Source organism: Dendrobium catenatum, unplaced genomic scaffold (assembly GCF_001605985.2).
Source record: "Dendrobium catenatum unplaced genomic scaffold, ASM160598v2 fragScaff_scaffold_1728, whole genome shotgun sequence".
Lineage (NCBI taxonomy): Eukaryota > Viridiplantae > Streptophyta > Magnoliopsida > Asparagales > Orchidaceae > Dendrobium > Dendrobium catenatum.
The window spans coordinates 31433-50898 of record NW_021320190.1 but is presented as its reverse complement, the minus strand read 5'-3'; positions in this window follow the sequence as shown (position 1 = coordinate 50898).

Below are 19466 nucleotides of genomic sequence, written 5' to 3'. Positions count from 1 at the left end.
TTTCTTCGTTATGGAATTATCTTCAAACATCAGATTTTCCACCTCATTACCACCTTGAATTAAATTAGCTAATTTGAATCCTTCTTCAATATCCAAACTAGAAAGATTTTTGATAACAAATTTGTCAGAAAGGATAGCCTTCGAAGATGGTGAAGCTCCATCGACAATAATTTCAAAAATTATGCCACTCTTAAATGACGATTTTGATTTGTTCTCCAGCAAAATCTCCTTACCTTTGCTAGTAATTACATCTTCATTCTTCTTATGAAGCAATCCTCCTTCATTGATAATTAATGGTTTTCCAAAGCTCTTCACATTTTTGGAGTTATGATATTATGGATTTCCATCTCCAAAAGCTGGAGGGGATGATACAAATGGACGGGAAGGAACAACCGATCCAGAGGATGAACGTCAAACTTCTCCTTGACCTCCATCCACCAAAGGCCGGAGACCCTCCGTCGCCATCAGTAGCAGCGGGAAATCAGCGAATCGTGAAATCAAAACAGAACAAACAAAAATTCAATATTTCCTCAGACTTTCTCTCTACTCTTGAGTAATCATTGAGGATGAAAAGTCTTGAGTGAATGTTTCTAAGGAAGAAACAAAACTACCATCATAAGTGGAACAAAGGTAAGGTTTGCAAAAATTTTAAAAGTTCCCTTATATGGTTTATTTTTAATGCAAGAAGCCTAGACATGTTAAAGTCGATTGTCTTACACTTAAGGCTCACCCGAGTAAGGAAAGGGGTGAGGAGAAATCCAAGTTCAGAAAGGATAAGAAGTAATTTCAAAAGGCATATTGGGCAGATTTTAAGTTTGACTCCTCTGAGACTGAAGCTGAGGAGGAAACGACAAACTTGTGTTTGATGGAGGATGATCAACTTGGTCAATCTGACCAACAAGAGGTATGTTAACTAACCTATAATCAATTACTTGAATTTTCCAAACAAATTCAAGCATCATATATGAAACTTAAGAAAGTAGATGCTAGCCTGAAATTGGAATTTTTAAATTTATAAAAAGTGCATAAAGTTTTATATGAAGATCACTCTACATCTTATAGCAATCACATATCATTACTTGATGAGTTTGATGAGTTAAATAAAAAATATTATGAGTTATTCATTGAGTATGATTGATTGAAAGCATTATAAACTACACTTGAAAATAATTTTAAAACATATAGTGATGAATCTGAGTAGGGAGTACTATTTGAAAGTTAATAATATATTTTTAGAAAGTGCTAACTCAATTTTTAAAGATGAATTGAAAGCACTTGAGGAAAATAGGTTCCACCCACACCTAAATTATTTTTTAATCCATATTTAAAGACAAAAATTTTGAAATATAGAAAGAGGCACTATAACCCGAATAGATTAATATACCATTTTCCCTGTGTTAGTTATTTTTTATATGGCATACTAGGATACATCTCCCACACTTGCACTGTTCACCATATTTTTTTATGTGGGATCCAAATTGTATGATTCACATCATAACACATATGCATTGCATTCTTTTTTCCATAAGAATGGACCCAAACTTATTTGGGTTCCTAAATCTGATGTTTGAATATTTTGTAGGTTTCTTCTAACACAAGACCTCGTGAGAGCATGTGGTACCTAGACAGCGGATGCTCATAATAAATTCAGCATTTTAAGGACTAGATTTTGTGTCATTGACATAAATGCATGATTTTTATGCTTACTGAATTTTGAATTTTATGTTTTTTTTTATGTTGTTTGTTGTTATTTTATGTTCTTTCTTTTGTGTCTTAATTTTCTTTTGTTTTTAGTTTTTAGTTATTGATTTTTATTTGTTGCTATTTTTCAGTATTTTCATTTCATATGTTCTTATCTCTCTTTCAATTTTTATTTTTTAGTCACACCTAAAATGATATTTTATCGCTTGTTTTTTTTGAAAATTTGTAATCAATATTTGACATCCCTAAATTAGTTAAAGGGAAAAATACTATTGATTGTTTCTCTTTATCTAACTCCTTTTAGCAGTATAATTTCTTTCCTAAGTAAAAGTCTATCTCAAATTAATAACTGGACATTACAATTGAGATCTTTTCTATCTTGTTACAGTAATCTATCTTTTATAAATGATGTTCAAAGTCATTACATCACTATTAATCTATCGTAATCTTGTCATTACATTTATTATATAAGTTTGATTATGCTTTGTGGTTTACTATACCTTATATTAGAGTGTATGTTTTTCTTCTCTAATATCTAAAAGATATTCTCATAATGTAGAGTAGTATTTAAAATTTTTGAAAGGGAGCTAGCTTGTAAAAATGTTAAGAGGTATAAAAATGAGCCTAAAAAGAAGAAAAACTGGAAAGATGTGTAATGATCGCAAAAAAAATTGAAAGATACACAAAGTGTAACAAAAATTAAAAGATGCACAAATTGCACTAACCAATTAATAAGAGGTGCAAAATAAGCCCATAAGAAAGAAAGCTTCATTCTCTTTCAAACCTTTAAATCTTAGAAGAATTCATGTGTCACTTGATATTTCCAAAGGCTTGATTTTGAAATTTATGATTATGACTAATTACTTTGGTATATTATTCAATAAGATTTTTTTCTTAACCAAGTTTTAAATGTATCATTTTTTCTTATCCAATTAATTTTTTTGAGTTAGATCTTTATTTTAAAAGGATGGTTTGCACTACAAGAAGTTTGAGCTAGGGCTAATAAGATCGGCTGTTCTACCTTTTTTTAAATTTTGACTATGTTAATAATTTTTCTTACAAATTTTTAATTCAATCACATAGAAAATTTATCATATGCATGATTTTATAAAAAAAACTTTATTTATTTTGTTCTTTTTACCATTTTTATCATCCTTTCATTATTTTATGTTTATTTGTTTTTGGTTTTTTATGTTTTGGGGCACCTTCTGATCTCCTCCCTCCATCATCCAATTTTTAATTTTTTTGGTTACATCATCCTGGACGATCTTCGTATCATCCTAGATGATATATTCAATCCACCCTTTATCATCCATCTGACGGCTAATATGAAATTTTTGTTTGAGATTATCTTGGATGATCCATTATCTTCCCAAATGATTTGATCATATTTTGCTTTAATTATTTGTGATCGGCTAGAATAATCTTGATCATTCTAGATGATCCACCTATTCATCCTGGATGATCCATATGGCCTAAAATGTTATACATTTTAAATTCAGTTGGTACAATCCATTATTGTCGATCATCCTGGATAATCCAACTTATCGTCCTGGACAATCTACTTTTTTAACGGTCATCCGACATGACTCCTCTAGATGATCACCTGAGTCTAATCATCCTGAATGATGTCTGATCATTCTGGACAATAGGACACCTTTTTAACTAATCATTTTGGATGACATAATTTTGCCTAATCATCCTTGACTATTCTATAATCGTCCTTGACTATTCCTCACCATCATTCTAACACTCGCCTTTCCCTTCAATTATGAACTTCTTTTTGAAATTTTTGTGAGCATTAGGATAAACTTCACATACACTGCCCTTCAATCCTATGTCAATAAAGGCCCTATTGAAATTACCTATCAAGATTGCCATGATGGAGACAAGCTTCACCTCTTATCTCAAGATCCTCATTCTGATTAAGCTCCTGCCAATAACTTTATGAGAAACACTCATATCTCCTATCATGTTTGGGAGTTTAGCACCTTACTTATACATGTTAGGATAATTCAATATGTACTTCATACCTCAGTAATTCCCAAGGTTGGTGATCGTGTCTACATTGCTCCTCTCTTTTTAATCACCACCTTCTATATCAAGGCCCATAAAGAGTTCAATGTTGCTGATCTTCTTTTCTATTACATTGAGAATCTCCTTAAATTAGGGATGTAGGGCACAGAAGGAAGCCTAACCTTGCCTAAGGACACATCATAGCCTATGTTATGGAAACCAGGTACAATCTTTAATATCCCGTCCCACCTAATTTTCAACTAACCTTCTACACCAATAACTCCTTGCACATTCTTTACAATACTCAACTCCACCCAGAGATAGTGGAAGATGAGGGAGTTAAGGAAAAAGCTGCTCATGCACCTATTCCTGTACCTACTCGAATCTGGCAACACTCACAACTGGATCAACATGTGGAGTGATTCGACTAGTGGGAGGCAAGGTTTGACTCTTACATTGCTTCACATGAGTAGCAGCATGTAGAGGATTTTGTTAGGTTTGATTCATATGTGGCATACCAGCAGTAGCAGCATGACTAGGACATGGCCTTATTTGGGGAACTATTTTCTACTATTTTAAGTTTCTTTCAGCCACCACCACCACCTTCTTTTAATGAACAAGGCCCTTCGTACTTGTAGATTTTTTGTTTTGATATTTTTGGTGATGTTGATTAGTTTATATTTTTTGTTATGTTTTATTTCTTTTCTATTTTCCTCCTTTTTGTGATGTCAAAAGGGGCAGTAGCGATAATATTTGTATTGTTTTGTTACACTTTTTTTCCCTTTTGTGGAAAATTATATAGAGCGGGTTGTTGTTCCTTCGAATTGGTCTGATGAACAAGCTCTATAGCAATCCCATATTTGGTGAACTTAAATGCCTCAAACTCAAAGGCTTGGGTTTTATTAAGAATGTTTAATTTATGTATGCCAACATTCATACTATCTCTCACTCATATCCACTTTATTTTTTTACTGATAAAGATGGCCCGGGTGATGTTAAGGATAGGGTCCTTGATGCTCTTTGTGAGTTCGAGGATGGTACCACTTCTTCCATGGATGAGTTATATGAGGTTAACTTGGGGACTAAATTAGATCATAGGCCTATTTTTCATTGAGCCTTATTTTCTAACTTAGAGGCTCAAGAGTACATCAAATTACTATAAGAATTTAGAGACTATTTTTCCTTGAATTACATAGAGTGCCTAATCTAAACGTAGAAGTAGCAATCCACAAATTGGCTATCAAGCCTGATGCAGTCCTTGTGAAACACTCACCTCATATGATGTGGTTGGAGATTGAATATCAGGAGATCGTTATGACTAAGAATATCATAGAAGTTGAATTTACTTGTGAAGACAAATATATTACTTGGCTAACCAATGTTGCTCTAGTATGAAAGAAGAGGAGACAAATTTGTGTCTATTTTAATTTCTTTGATTTGAACAAGGCATGCCCTAAAGATGATTACCCTCTTCCTATTCTAGAGCATATGGTTGATACTACTTAATCCCAAAGCATATTCTTCTTCATGAATAGTTCATCTGGTTACAATCACATAAAGATGGCCCATGATGAGGTGAAATTCATTGTGTTTCACATACCTATAGGGGTGTTTTGTTAGAAGGTGAAGGCCTTTTGTCTCAAAAATATTGAGTCCACCTATCAGCATGCCATGAATTTTATTTTCAATGATCTGATAAACAAGCAAGTTGAATGCTATATGGAGGATCTTGTGTTCAAAAGTAAGGACTGTGGAGAATACATTCGAAATCTGCTAATCATTTTGAACGCCTACACAAGTATGATTTAATGATGAATAATTTCAGATGCACATTTGGTGTTAGTGTGGGAAATTTCTTAGGGATTATAGTTTTCTACTGTGGAATTGAGATTAATCCTTATATGATCAAGGCAATAGTGGAATTGAAACCCCCTAAGAGTCTTACCCAATTGAGTTCCTTCCAAGGTAAACATGCTTTCTTGTAGAGATTTATCTTCAATATTTCTAATAGATGTCACCCCTTTCACTACCCTCAAAAAGAATGATGCTCATTTTCATTATGACGAATGTTATCAGGAGGCCTTTGAGTATATAAAGTGCTACCTGATAAATCCCCCCGTGTTAACTACACCCACCCTAAGAAGGCTATTAACTCTTTACACTACAACTCTGGATGAATCTTAAGGTGTACTTTTAGCTCAAGAGAATAAGGATGGAAAGAAGTATTCCTTATACTACCTTAGTAGATGGTTGATACCTGCATAGCTAAAATACCTAGTAATGAAAAAGTAGTGTTTATCCTTAACCTTTGTAGTGCAAAAGCATAAACATTACATACTTTCAGATAAGGTCAACATGATTTCTTGAGTCAACCCCTTGTATGATGACTCATCTGACCTTATTAGGTTATTTAGCACATTGGTATATGATCCTACTATAGTCTGATATTACTTATGTCCCTCAGTGGGAAATTAAAAGATAGACTCTAGCTGACTTTCTGGTTCTTCACCTGATCCCTACATAATCTCCACTCAATGATGATTTACCTGATGAACTAATCATGAGTGTTGAAGAACCGGAGTACCCTACTTGGAAGATTTACTTTGATGGTGCATCCTGCATTAAATCCATATATCCAAATATAGTTAGGGTGGGTTTGTGCCTTATTTTTATATCCCCTGAAGGCCATATCCTTTGGTACTCCTACAGTCTTTCAAGATCTCATATTAATAATAAAGCTAAGTACGAAGCTCTAATATTGGGACATGAGTTGGCTATTTAGATTAAAATTAGGTGGATGAAGATCTTTTGAGATTCCCAACTAATCATCAATCAAGTAGTTAGAGTCTTCAAAGTTCTTAAGCATGAGTTCTTATCCTATCAGAATAAGGCAATGTAGCTCTTATGTTTAATTCATGAAGTGACTTTAGCTAAAATTTCTTGATTTGTAAATGGTAAAGTAGATGAATTAGCAAAATTAGCTAAAGAATTCGTTGATCTAACTAGAAAACCAGTGACTATTATTATCAAGTATCATCAAGCCTTATGCTCCACAGACTGGTGTTCTACAGATCAGACCCTTACAGTCTTTACTATTGAGAAAGATTTAGACTAGAGAGTTCCCTTATTTAGTATTTAAAGCATGATCGGCTCCCTAATGATAGATCTCTTGCTGCTCTGATTAGAAAGAGATCCTTATCATTTGTTTATATAAATAACACTTTATATCGACACTCTTTTGACCAAATGTGGTTGAGTCACCTTAATAACGAGGAGTCTCATAATGTCATTAGCGAGATACATAAGGGTCTTTATGGTTCTTATGAATCCAAACCAAAGATAAAGGGAAAAATTAAACACCTTGATTATAAATGACCGACATTAATTCATGATTGTATGGAGCATGCTAGAAAGTAACACTAGTGCTAGATTCACAGCATAGTGATTCACTAAGCTCCTAATTCATTGCACTCTACTATGTCATCTTGGTCATTTAAAGGTTAGGACATGGATGTAGTGGATTCTATCAACCCTCCTTCCTCTAAGGGTCATAGGTTTATTTTGGCTGCCATAGATTACTTCTTTAAGTGGCCAGAAGCTATCCCACTTAAGGAAGTCAAATAAGAGGTTGTGATGCATTTCTTTTACAATAACATTATTTGCTACTTTGGTATTCTGCAATGTATAATTTTTTATAACGGACCATCATTCAAAAGCACCAAAATCAATAAATTTTTTTGCTGCCATAACATCAATTAGAAATACTCTTTGATTTACTACTCTAAAGTCAATGGCTTGGTGGAGGTTTGAATAAAATTCTCATGCAATTGATAAGAAAAATTATTTTGGAAAATAAGAGAGAGTGCCATGATAAGTTACCTGAGGTATTATGGGCTTTTAAGACTGCATATTATACTCCTACTTAGTCTACCCCATATGCTTTGGCCTTTAGGGTTAAAGCTGTCGTCCCACTTGAGGTTGAGATACCCTCATTGTATTTGGTAGTTAGCACGACTATATTTTAAAGAACTTGATAGTTTATAGGAGTTTTGTCTACAAGCTCATTTAAATTTTAAGCTATAACAGCCCCGTATGGCCTAGTCACATAATCACCCTGTTCGACTCCGTGCTTCTCTGGTTGTCAACTTAGTTCTTATCTTGCATAGGCCTAACATTTTGCATCATTACTGAAGTGGTAATTTTGAGCCCATCTGGGAAGGCCCCTTTACTATAGAGTGAGTCTATGAAGGTAGTGCTTACATACTCATTAATGAAAATGGTGTTCACCCTATGACTATCATCAACCGGCAGTACTTGAAAAAGTACTATGCATGAGTTTCATATATTACAGGGGGAGCTTCCCCATCGCTTGTAAATATACTTCTATATAGGTGCCACCTAAAGGGATTCCTCTTATTTCTTTATAGTTTATGTGGCCATGATGATTTGTCCTTTATCATGTAGTATTTGTTACGAAGAGTATAAGGCTATTCTTAAAGGTGATACGTTAATATGCCGTAGGGATGTTTGTACTTATGTCTGTGTACACCAATTGCATTGGTGCTAACGTATTGAACCATCAATTTGTCTCCCCCTTGCAATGGTTAGTATTACTAATTTCACTTGTCACCCTCAAGTGTGATCTAGGATACCAAGAACCATTCACTTAAACCCCTTAGGGAATATGATTATGGGTCCATACCAACCTTGTTAGTCAGGAATGGTAATGAGGAAAGGTGAGAGCGATGTTTGCACAAGAACGACAATTTTGGCAGATCGGTGGAGATTGTTGGTTCTCCTTCAGCCTGGTATGGCCAACGGAGCACCTTTGTTTGATTCTAGCATCTCAATCTTGTTCAAAGATGCGATAAAGATGAAGATTTATCTGGCAGAGGATCTTTTTTGGACCAACGATTTTGGTGTTTCTTCGGAATTGAAATTGGTTTTCGATGATTTCTGCTTGCCAATGTATCTCTATTGGTTTGGTTTGGCTTCCAGTAATGTGGGATGTGTCTATCATACTAGTATCAGATTCTTGATTGATTTTTATGAAATTTCAAATCTGAAGGTCGATTTGGAGGTGTTTTTGTGTTGGTTTTTTATTTCCTACAACATTATTGGAAATGAAGTTTATGCTGGGACTAAATTCTTTCTAATGAATGTTTACTGGATTTTGGGTCTAATTTGGTTTATGGATTTTCTTGATCCATAATTGGTTTGAATAGACTCTTGATGACTGATCGGTTGATGATTATGAAGTTGATGCCATTTGAGTGTTTGGATTTTAAAGGAGGTTTTTGCTATTTTAAATATCCGGTTTCTTTAGGATTCTTAAATACTCTTGAAATCAAATCAGTTCAGTGGATGATTTTGAGTCTGTTAGTTGTGGATGAATATAACTCTGGTTTGTTTGGAGCTGGATATGCAGCCATTTGGAAAGAGGTTTTGGGTAATACCGATGTTACTCATTTGTTCTATAAGGATCAAGTTATATTTGATGTCGTCTCTTGGGCTATTAATGTTGGAGCTATTGTTATTGCTTTATCAACATCGTTTAGATCATCTAAAGGGTATGGCAGTGGATTATCTATGTTGAGGGAATTTTTGTTGGTTGATGTTTGTAATAACAAGGTGGTTATTTGGCCACTTATTTTTCTGTTGTTCTTTGAAGATCAAGTCTTATTGGTTAAAGACTTGAAGGATTTGAAGTTTTTTGGTTTTTCTATTGTCAATGTGATGAGATTGGTAATGATTATCAGTTTGGTTGGCGTTTGTAATGAGGAGGCAGGTTATTGGCTTCTTGTGGAGGTTGTTGGTATTATGACTTTATATTGGAATTTTATTGGACTTGTTCGTGCCAGTATGATGGGTGTGGTGATGATTATTAGTTGGTATGACTTTGCTTGTGGAGAGGCTGATTCTTGGACTATTGAGGAGGGAGTTGGTGTTATGGCTTTGTCATCATTGATTGGTTCATTTTTGGTGGCTACTGTCGGTTGTGTTGACGCTACAATAGCAAATTCTACTCTTGTTTGGAGCTTGTTGGAACTTTTTTTTAGTGGGGTCTGGATGATGTTTGGGTAGCTGGTTTAGTAGTTTCTTTTATTTTTCTTGTAACTAGTTATCCTTTGTTTGTTTTTCTTTTAGGCTTCTTATACCTTTTTAAAGCCATTATGATGAAATATGATATTTTTACTAGGTTTCATTTTCCATCCCTTGGGAAAGCTGGGATACTAACCAACCTTTTTGGTTGTTTTGATATTTTGTATCCCCATAACCCCAATGGATCTAAAATAGGATCTAGTGGATTACATATCCATTATGGTAGTTTTAAAAAGTTTGCTTTTGATTTCTAGGTTGTATTAGGTTTTTTCTTTTAATGCAATTTGCATTTCATCAAAAAAAAAAAAAATAAATAAAAAAAAGATCCATTATCCTAATATGAACTTTATTCATATATCAATTTTGTTGTAATTGTGTTCCCTAGCTCATTTACACTAGTTGAATGTGGCATGGGTTATCAAAGTCAATGTGACACTTCTTTATAGACCATATATAATCTCTTTCTCCCCTATTTTATTTATGTGGCGATTATAGCCTTGGTTATCAAAGCCAATCACATCCCTCTCTCTCCACTTAGCAAAAAAAAGCTCTTATTTGAGTGGAACCAATTGTCCTTATCGTAGATGGAACTAGATTTTACTCTCTAAGAGCTCAGCTTACCCCAGACTTCTCTCCCTTTCCATAACCTTTGAAGCATCTTAGTGATTACTTCAGAGATTACCCTGTACTAATTTTGCTAAGATTCTTTATAATCATCATTGTCCTTATTGGTGATATGGTAATTCTTATCCTAGATGTTAACATCACTTCCTTGTAGGCTTAGATTTTCTAAGGAAAGGTTAGCCCCTTTTCTACTCTCTTATGGAAACCTGCTCTCCCTGCTCTTAGCTACCAGAGTAGTTCTATGGATGCATTGGTGTTGGTTTCACCTCTCAAAGGGTCCCACTAAATGGTGTGGGTGTTGCCACTATGATCTTTTAATGATTGTTGACCCTATTAAGAGTTATTTCCATGGTGATGATTATTACGAATTTGATTATAGGGAATATAATTTTGATGATAGCAAACATTTTTATGTTCTTACGACTTCCATGCTTACTAACATTTTGGGTCTACAAAATCAAATTGTAAATCTAACCAGCTCAAGATTGGATAGATTAGAACTTAGTCAGTTTATAATGTATGTTAAGTGTCTTTTACCCTTTCTTAAGTTTTTTGTAATATTATGGGTCCTAATACCAAGTAACCTTGCACACATACACTTGGGGTAAAATTCTATCTTGCATGACAAGTTAAAAATAGATATCCTAATTAGGGCTTCCTATTTAAGGAAGCTAAAATTAAGCGCATTGTCTTGGACGATATTAATATCGGTCGGGATGATAGGATCATATTAGAAATAATTAGCCGCCATATACATTTAGACATGTTTTATTTTTGGACATCAACTAGGACATTGTCCTAGACGATCTAGTGTAATTATTCCTAAATTAACTTTGTAATTAAGGAAAGCAATTAGGTTGGATTGCTCTATCATATCATCCTGGACGATTGTAGGGTCATCCAGGATGATTTATTCACAAACCTTAACTCTTTTTGGATGATTAATAATCGGTATGGCTCCATTCAGGGCGATGCTTTGGACGATATGAACTAAATTGAACTAATCATCTAGGATGATCTTTAGATCAGCCTGGATGATCAAGTTATTTTTTAATCGTCTACTAATCCTTTCAAGGTGATGTTCTGAATGATATTTGTCATTTTATACTAATCAGCTCGAACAATCATGAGATCATCTTGGACGATACAGTTATTTTTCCATCATCTAGACTTCCATCTAGGATGATGGGCTGGATGATATTTGTCTAGTTGAACTAATTGTGTAGGAAAGGAAGATACACTATCATCCTAGATGATATTTGATGATTAGTTGCTAACTAGGGCAAATTTGGAGACCTTGTTTAAAATATCTCTTATTTTCTTAAGTGAAGATCTTATGATATTATCCTGACCAATGAGAGCTAAGAGGAGAGGGAGAGCAAGGGAGAGAGAGAGGATCTTGTGTGGGGGAGTTTGTGAGGTGCTTTATAAAGTTTTCCCCAAGAAATAATCTGCAACGTCTTCTCCAATTATTGTCCCTGGTTCCTTGGGTGGGTTTTAGAGAGATCTACTTCAGTAATTGATCGAGGTTCTCTGCCTGCTTCAGGAGGAAGAAAAAGGAGTTGGGTTCTCTGCCTCATCGGGGTCGGTCAAAAGGATTTTTTATGCAGGTTTCTCTGCCTTGCTGTGGGGGCAAAAGGAGTGACATAGAGTTTAGTGCAATACCCAAAGGAGAGGCTCCGAGGAGTGGACGTAGGTCAAGCTGACTGAACCACTATAAAATACGGTGTGTTCTTTCTTATTTTACTTCCGCATTTAATTTATGTACTTTACTTTCTGTGGTGATTATTTGGTTATATTTATAATTTTATTTGGAGAAATTTTTAAATACTAATTCACCACCTCTTGGTTAGCCTTAGGACTGGTTTATAAGGGCTTAACACCCTTGTAAAACTTTCAAGAGGTATCAGAGTGGGATTCACAAAATCGTGTTTTTGAAAAAGTTTAAATTTTGATCAATAATTAACTTTGGTAATCATAATAGTGCAGAAAGGTATTCAATTTCCCGACCACCTTTGTTTGATTTGTTGGAAAACTCATTTGTCTACAATTTTACAATTAATTGACTATCACATTTGGATTCTTGCTAATGATGGATATTCACATCAGTCACGTGAAATTAATAGCATTAAAATTGAACTTTATTTTACTGAATGGACTTTTGATGATTGCGATTTAGCTCAACTGAATGCAAAATACTTGAACTATTTTTTTGTTCTTTAAAATAAGAAGATTATATAAGTGTTTCGACTTGTACTACTGGTTAAAAAATTTGTGATAGATTATGTATTACTTATAAAGGACCCTATGAAGTTAAGCAATCTTGGTTGGATATTTTATTGAATGACTACAAAGTTTTTTAAATAAAACCTACTGAATCAATTTCTGACATGTATATTGGATTTACTCAAATTGTCACCTCATTGCATGCCTTAGGAAGAGAGCTAAATAACTATGAAAGTGTGAATAAAATTTTAAGATGCTTGCCATCTTCCTTTGATGTTAAGATCAATGCAATTATTGAATCTAAGGATTTGAATACTTATTCTATTGATAACTTACTTAGATCACTCATTGCTTATGAGAAAGGAGTGAATCAAAGATAAAAGTGATAATGTTACCTAAATCACTAGGCAATTCAAAAGCTTTTTAAAGAAGAATCAAAAGCACCATAAGAAATGAAAAAAAGGTAAGGGTTGAAAAAATTATAAAAGTTCTTCTAATGTTATTTGTTTTGAATGTAGGAAGCCTGGACATATCAAAGCTTATTCTCCTATACTTAAGGATCACCCAAAAAAGGAAAAGGGTGAGGAGAAACCCAAGCTTAGAAAGGATAAGGACAAGAAGCAGTTCTAAAAGGCATTCTGGGTGGATTTTGCATCAAACTCCTATGAGATTGAAGCTCAAGAGGAGACGACAAACTTATGCTTAAAGGCTGGTGATCATCTTGATTTGTCTGACCAAGAAGAGATATGTGAACTAAGCTACAAATAATTACTTGAAGTTTATGTGAAAAATTATGCATCATATAAGAAACATAAGAAATTACATGCTAGTTTGAAATTGGAGCTCTTAAATTTGCAAAAAGAGAATGAAGTTTTTCTTAAAGAACATGCCCAAATTGATAACAATTACATGTCATTACTTTATAAGTTTTTTGAGTTAAATAAAAGGCATTCTGAGTTGGTTATTGAGCATAATTAGTTGAGAGCATCCTACACCTCACTTGAAACTGATTTTAAAACTTATATTGATGAATCTGAGTGTATGGAGCACTATTTGAGAGTTGATAACGTTGTTTTAGAAAGTGCTAACTCAAAATTTAAAGCTAAATTGAATGCACTTGAGAAAAATAGGAATATACCCACACCTGAATAATTTTTCAATCATAATCCAAAACCAAAATTTTGAAACCTAGGAGGATACACTATAACTCGAATAGATTAGTAAACCCTTTTCCTAGAATTAGATGTTTTTTATATGGCATGCTAGGGCACATTTAACAAACTTGCACTTTTCATTGTAGTATACATAGGGTCTAGAAAACCAAATTACATTATTCATAGCATAACACATATGCATTACATTCTTCTTTCTATAAAAAGGGACCTAAACCAATTTGTGTTTATAAATCTGATGTTTAATGAATTTGTATGCGTGCTCTCACCAAAGACCTTAAGAGAGCATGTGGTATATGGATAGAAGATTCTCACGACAAATGACTGGAGTTGTCGATAAATTTATTTCGCTGAAGGTCAGGGCTGGAGGCAAGGTTGAAAGTTTATTAGCGATATTAAGCCCTTAAGAACTAGTATGAGGCTAACCAAGAGGGGGGTGAACTGGTATTTTAAAAAATTTCTTGAAACAAAGCACAATCACAACCCAAAATCACCATAGAAATCAAAGTGCGAAAAAATAAATGTGGAAATAATAAAGGAAAGAACACACCGGATTTATAGTGGTTCGATCAAATCTTGGCCTATGTCCACTCCTCGGAGGCACCCTCCGAGTATTGCACTAAATGAAGTGTCTCTCCTTTAGCCCCCAAGCTAGGCGGAGAAGCCCTTACAAAATCACTTCTGCCTTCCCCCGTGCGGCGGAGTAGCCGGGTCCTTTGACACTTAAGAGATCTTCTTCTTCCGTCAACTTCCCTTAAGACAAGCCTTGAATCTGATGGTACTAAGGTACAAGATCACCGGAGCAACCCTATGGAATCCCCCTCCACACTCCCTTGAGTCCCCCTCCAGGGATCTTCTCCCTCTCTCAAACTCCACCCTTTCCTCTCTCCCTTTCTAGCTCTCTCTTCAAGTTTCCCCTAACGAATGAAGCTACAATGGCTGCCAAAGACACTTACCAACTGACTTTTCAAAGCATAAATAGAAGATCTCAAAACGAGCTCATTAATGCATTTTGCCGACTTTATTGTCCAGGCCAATAGGAATGTCATCCTAGTCGATAAGTACAAAATAAGCTCAATCACCCTGGATGATTTGGGATAATAAGAAGAAAAAATGGTTACATTGTCCAGGTCGATACAATATCGTCCTGGGCGATTAGTTCAAATCTGAACACAGTCATCCTGATCATCGCCCTGAATTGAGGTTAGCCAATGTCAATCGTTAAGGACATCGCCCTGGCTGATTCTGTGATCAGCTCGGCCGATGTGATTGTATCAATCTGCCTTAATTCCTTTCCATAATTACCATATTAATTTAGGCATAATTGTGTTGCATCATCTAGGCTGAAGTTTATATCATCTTGGCTGATGTCCTAAATAAAAAAATACCAAAATTGATCATGGCGGCTGATTCTTTCTGATTTGAGCCTATCGTCAAGGCTGATCGGCTTAATGACGGCTACCTTAATGAGGATGATGCTCTAATTAGGATTTCTATTTTTAAACCGATCGTCCAGGCCGATATAAATATCATCCCGAATGATGTTACCAAAACCAGTTAACTCTTAGGAATAGTCAAAAATTCTTTCAAGGTTTGTGTGTGCCAAGTTTCTAAGCATCAAGAGCCACACCAATTATAAATACTCAAGAAAGGAAAAAGGTGTACAAAGTGACTTAGACCTAGTCTACCCAATCTTGAGCTGGTTTCAATTGCAGTTTGATGTTGTGGACCTAAAATGTCAGTAGGCAATGTAGTCTTAGAGAAACAAGAGTGTTTGCTATCAACAAAATCATAAAACATGAATCCAGATTCGCAACAATCTCCCCCTTTTTGATGATGGCAAACATTACTGGTTGGATTTACAAAAATAAAAATATTTTCTCCTAATCTCCCCCATACTAAAAAAATTTTTAAAAATAAGAAAAAAAAAATTTTGTTTGTTTTTTATTTTTGAAAGAAAAAAAATTACAAATACAACAATACGTTCTCACCCTTTGACATTATAAAAAAGAGAAGGGGCATAAATAATAAGGATAATAAAATGATTAAAAGACCAAAAAATGATCACTGATCAAGTGAAGACAAAATCAAATATTCTTAAAATGAGAAAGTTACATCTTGATTTTATTTAAAAACTTAGTAAGGAATGGATTGACAACGCATAATCCAGAAAAGGTTAGAAATTCAGAAATTGTTAATCCAAGCTCAAGTTCTTTTAAAGTCTGAAAAACTTTTTATTACAATATCTAAATCAAGGAATAAATTAGAAGAAGAAAGGCTAATTTTTTAAAACTCCTTTCATAAAACATTTCTAATAAAGGATTAATGCAAAAAATAGTAAATCAAGAATCATGATTTTCAAGATCAAGTATCGAAAATATCAAGGGTTTGTTTAAGCTTTATGTAAAATAGAAAAAGTCAGCATACACTTTCTAGGTTCATTTTATGTCTCTTTTGAGTTTTTTGGCACACTTTACGCATATTTTACTTTTTGATACACTTTGTATATATTTCTCAATTTGGCGTCATTCCACATCTTTTGATTTGGCATCATTGGCCACTTTTTTTATTTGGCATCATTGGCCATTTTTTTTAATTAAATATGCTACCTTTCTATAAAATTTTAAAATAAAAGTAAACCCATTCTATTGATAAAGCGAACTACTATATTAAGAAAATTATGAGGTAGATTCAATAACTTGCAAAAACTTTCTATGCGATAAATAAAATGTAGAGAGATGAAAAAGATCAGTTTTAAAAACCAATTTATAATATGATGCAGACTTAGAATCAAAAGTAAAATAACTTTTTTTAGAAAAGAGATAGAGAGACAAAATTATGAGTTTCCTTTCTTTAACTGTTTTTAAAGAAGTCAACCACAACTTTTATAAGAATTCAAGAAAAAATAGGAGGTAAGTTTTTTTATTTTTAGAAAAGTGAACATGTGTGTTGAATAGAGAGAACTTCATAAAACTAAGTATAAAAGCTAATTTAAAATTTGAAAGCAATAACAAAAAGGAAAAAAAAATAAAATTGAAAGAAAATAAAATAACCAAAAATATAGAAAATAACTAAAAACTAAACACAACTCAAACAAATAAACACACAAATAAGGCCTTTAAATATCATCTTGCTCCGGGTCTGATGATTCAGAAGCTAGGTCTGCCAAGGAGATTTTTTTCTTTTCAGTACTTGTCATTTTTATAATTTGCTTAGCTTTGCCTATTTCTTTTATAGTTATAGTTCTCAAATTAGGGCACTGGTTTTTCATGTGTCCAGACTTCCTACATCCGAAGCAAAAAACATCAAAAGGAATCTTAACATTCATACAATTTTTACATTTATTCCACTTTTGTTAATGCTTATGCTTTGGTGAGTTTTTTTGTTTGCTTGACATGTCATTGCTTTCATCACCAACTAAGCTACTTTCCTCCATATTTTCATTATTTAGCACGATCATCTCTCCTGCATCCCAAAGTCTTTGGCCCAAACTTTGATCGTAGGCAATGAGTGAGCCAATCAAATTATCAAAATAAAAATCATTCAAATTTTTTGATTCACAACTAGCAACAACTTTAGCATTGAACTTATAATGTAGACAAAGAAGAATTTTATTGACTTTTTCAAAGTTTAAAAACTCCTTTCCTAAAGCATGCAATGATGTAACAATTTGAATAAACCTAGTATACATATCTAAGATCGTCTCATAAGGTTTCATGCAAAATAGTTCATAATAATGCATTAAAATATTCAACTTGGATTGCTTGATTTCACTAGTGCCTTCGTATATAGTGTGTAATTTATCCCAAATTTCTTTACCAGTAGTACACGTTGAAACTAACATACAATCTACAGAATTTAGAGCGCAGAAAAAATAGTTTAATGATTTTTCCATCAATTGAGCATTAATTTTCTCTTCTCTATTCCATAGACTAAAAGGAATATCAACTTTAATTCCATCTAAAAGGTGAGACGGTTATTTGCCACTTTCGAAAATCAAATGATTTGAAAAAAGTAGACATGTTTCTAAAAATCAAATGTAATATTTTCAAACAAAGGTGGGTTGGTGATTGAATAACCTTCTACAATATTATGATTAAAAAGATTAGCCATGGATCGAAATTCAAAAGCTTTCAAAAACTTATTTTATGATTCTGCTCTTATACCACTTGAAAGTTCATTAGGGATGTTAAGCCCTTAAGAACTAGCCCAAGGCTAATCAAAAGGGGGGTGAATTGATATTTTAAATTTTTTTTAAACCAAAGCACAATCACAAACCAAAATCATAACAGAAATCAAAGAACAAAAAAATAAATATGGAAATAAAAAAGGAAATAACACATCGATTTATAGTGGTTCGGTCAAACCTTGACCTACATCTACTCCTCAGAGGCATCCTCTGAGTATTGCAATAAACAAAGTGTCTCTCCTTTAGCCCCCATAGCTAGGTAGAGAAGTCATTACAAAATCACTTTCACCTTCCCCGGTGCGGCGGAGTAGCCGGGTCCTTTGACACCAAAGAGATCTTTTTCTTCTGTAAACTTCTCTCAAGACAAGCCTTAAATCTGACGGTACCAAGGTGCAAGATCGCTGGAGCAACTGTGTGGAATCCCCCTCCATACTCCCTTGAGTCCCCCTCCAAGGATCTTCTCCCTCTCTTAAACTCCACCCTTTCCTCTCTCCCTTCAAGTTCTCTCTTCAAGTTTCCCCCAAAAGAATGAAGCTATAATGGCTGGCAAAGATACTTACCAACTATCTTATGAAAGCTTAAATAGAATATCTCAAAATGAGCTCATTAATGCACTTTGCCGACTTTATCGTCCGGGCCAATAGGAATATTTTCCTAGCCGATCAGTACAAAATATGCTCAATCAGTAGGAATGATTTGGGACGATCAGAAGAAAAAATGGTTACATCATCCAGGCTGATACTATATCGTCCTGGCCGATTAGTTCAAATTCGAGCACAATTATCATGATCATCGCCTTGAATAGAGGCTGGCCGATGTTAATCATCCAAAACATCATCCTCGATAATCCTGTGATTTGTCCGACCGATATGATTGTTTCAATCAGCCTTAACTCCTTTCTGTAATTGCCAGATTAATTTAGGCATAATTGTGCTGCAAGACCCAGACTGATATTTATAACATCCTGGCCAATGTCCCAAAATAAAGAATACATAAATTGATCATGATGGCTGATTCTTTATGATTTGAGCCTATCATCTAGGCTAATCGGCTTTATGATGGCTGCCTTAATGAGGATGATGCCCTAATTAGGGTTTCTATTTTTTAACCGATCGTCCAGGCCGATATAAATATCATCCCGGACGATGTTACCCAAAATAGTCAACTCTTAGGAACACTAAAAAATTCTTCCAAGGTACGGGTGTGCAAAGTTACTTAGTATCAGGAGCCACACCAATTATAAAGACTCAAGAAAGGAAAAAGGTGTACAAAGTTACTCAGACCTTGTCTACCCAATCTTGAGCAGGTTCCAATTGTAGTATGATCTTGTAGGCCTGAAATGTCAGTAGGCAATGCAGTCATAGAGATATAAGAGTGTTTGATATCACCAAAATCATAATATATGAATCCAGATCTACAACTAAGGTCACCTTTGG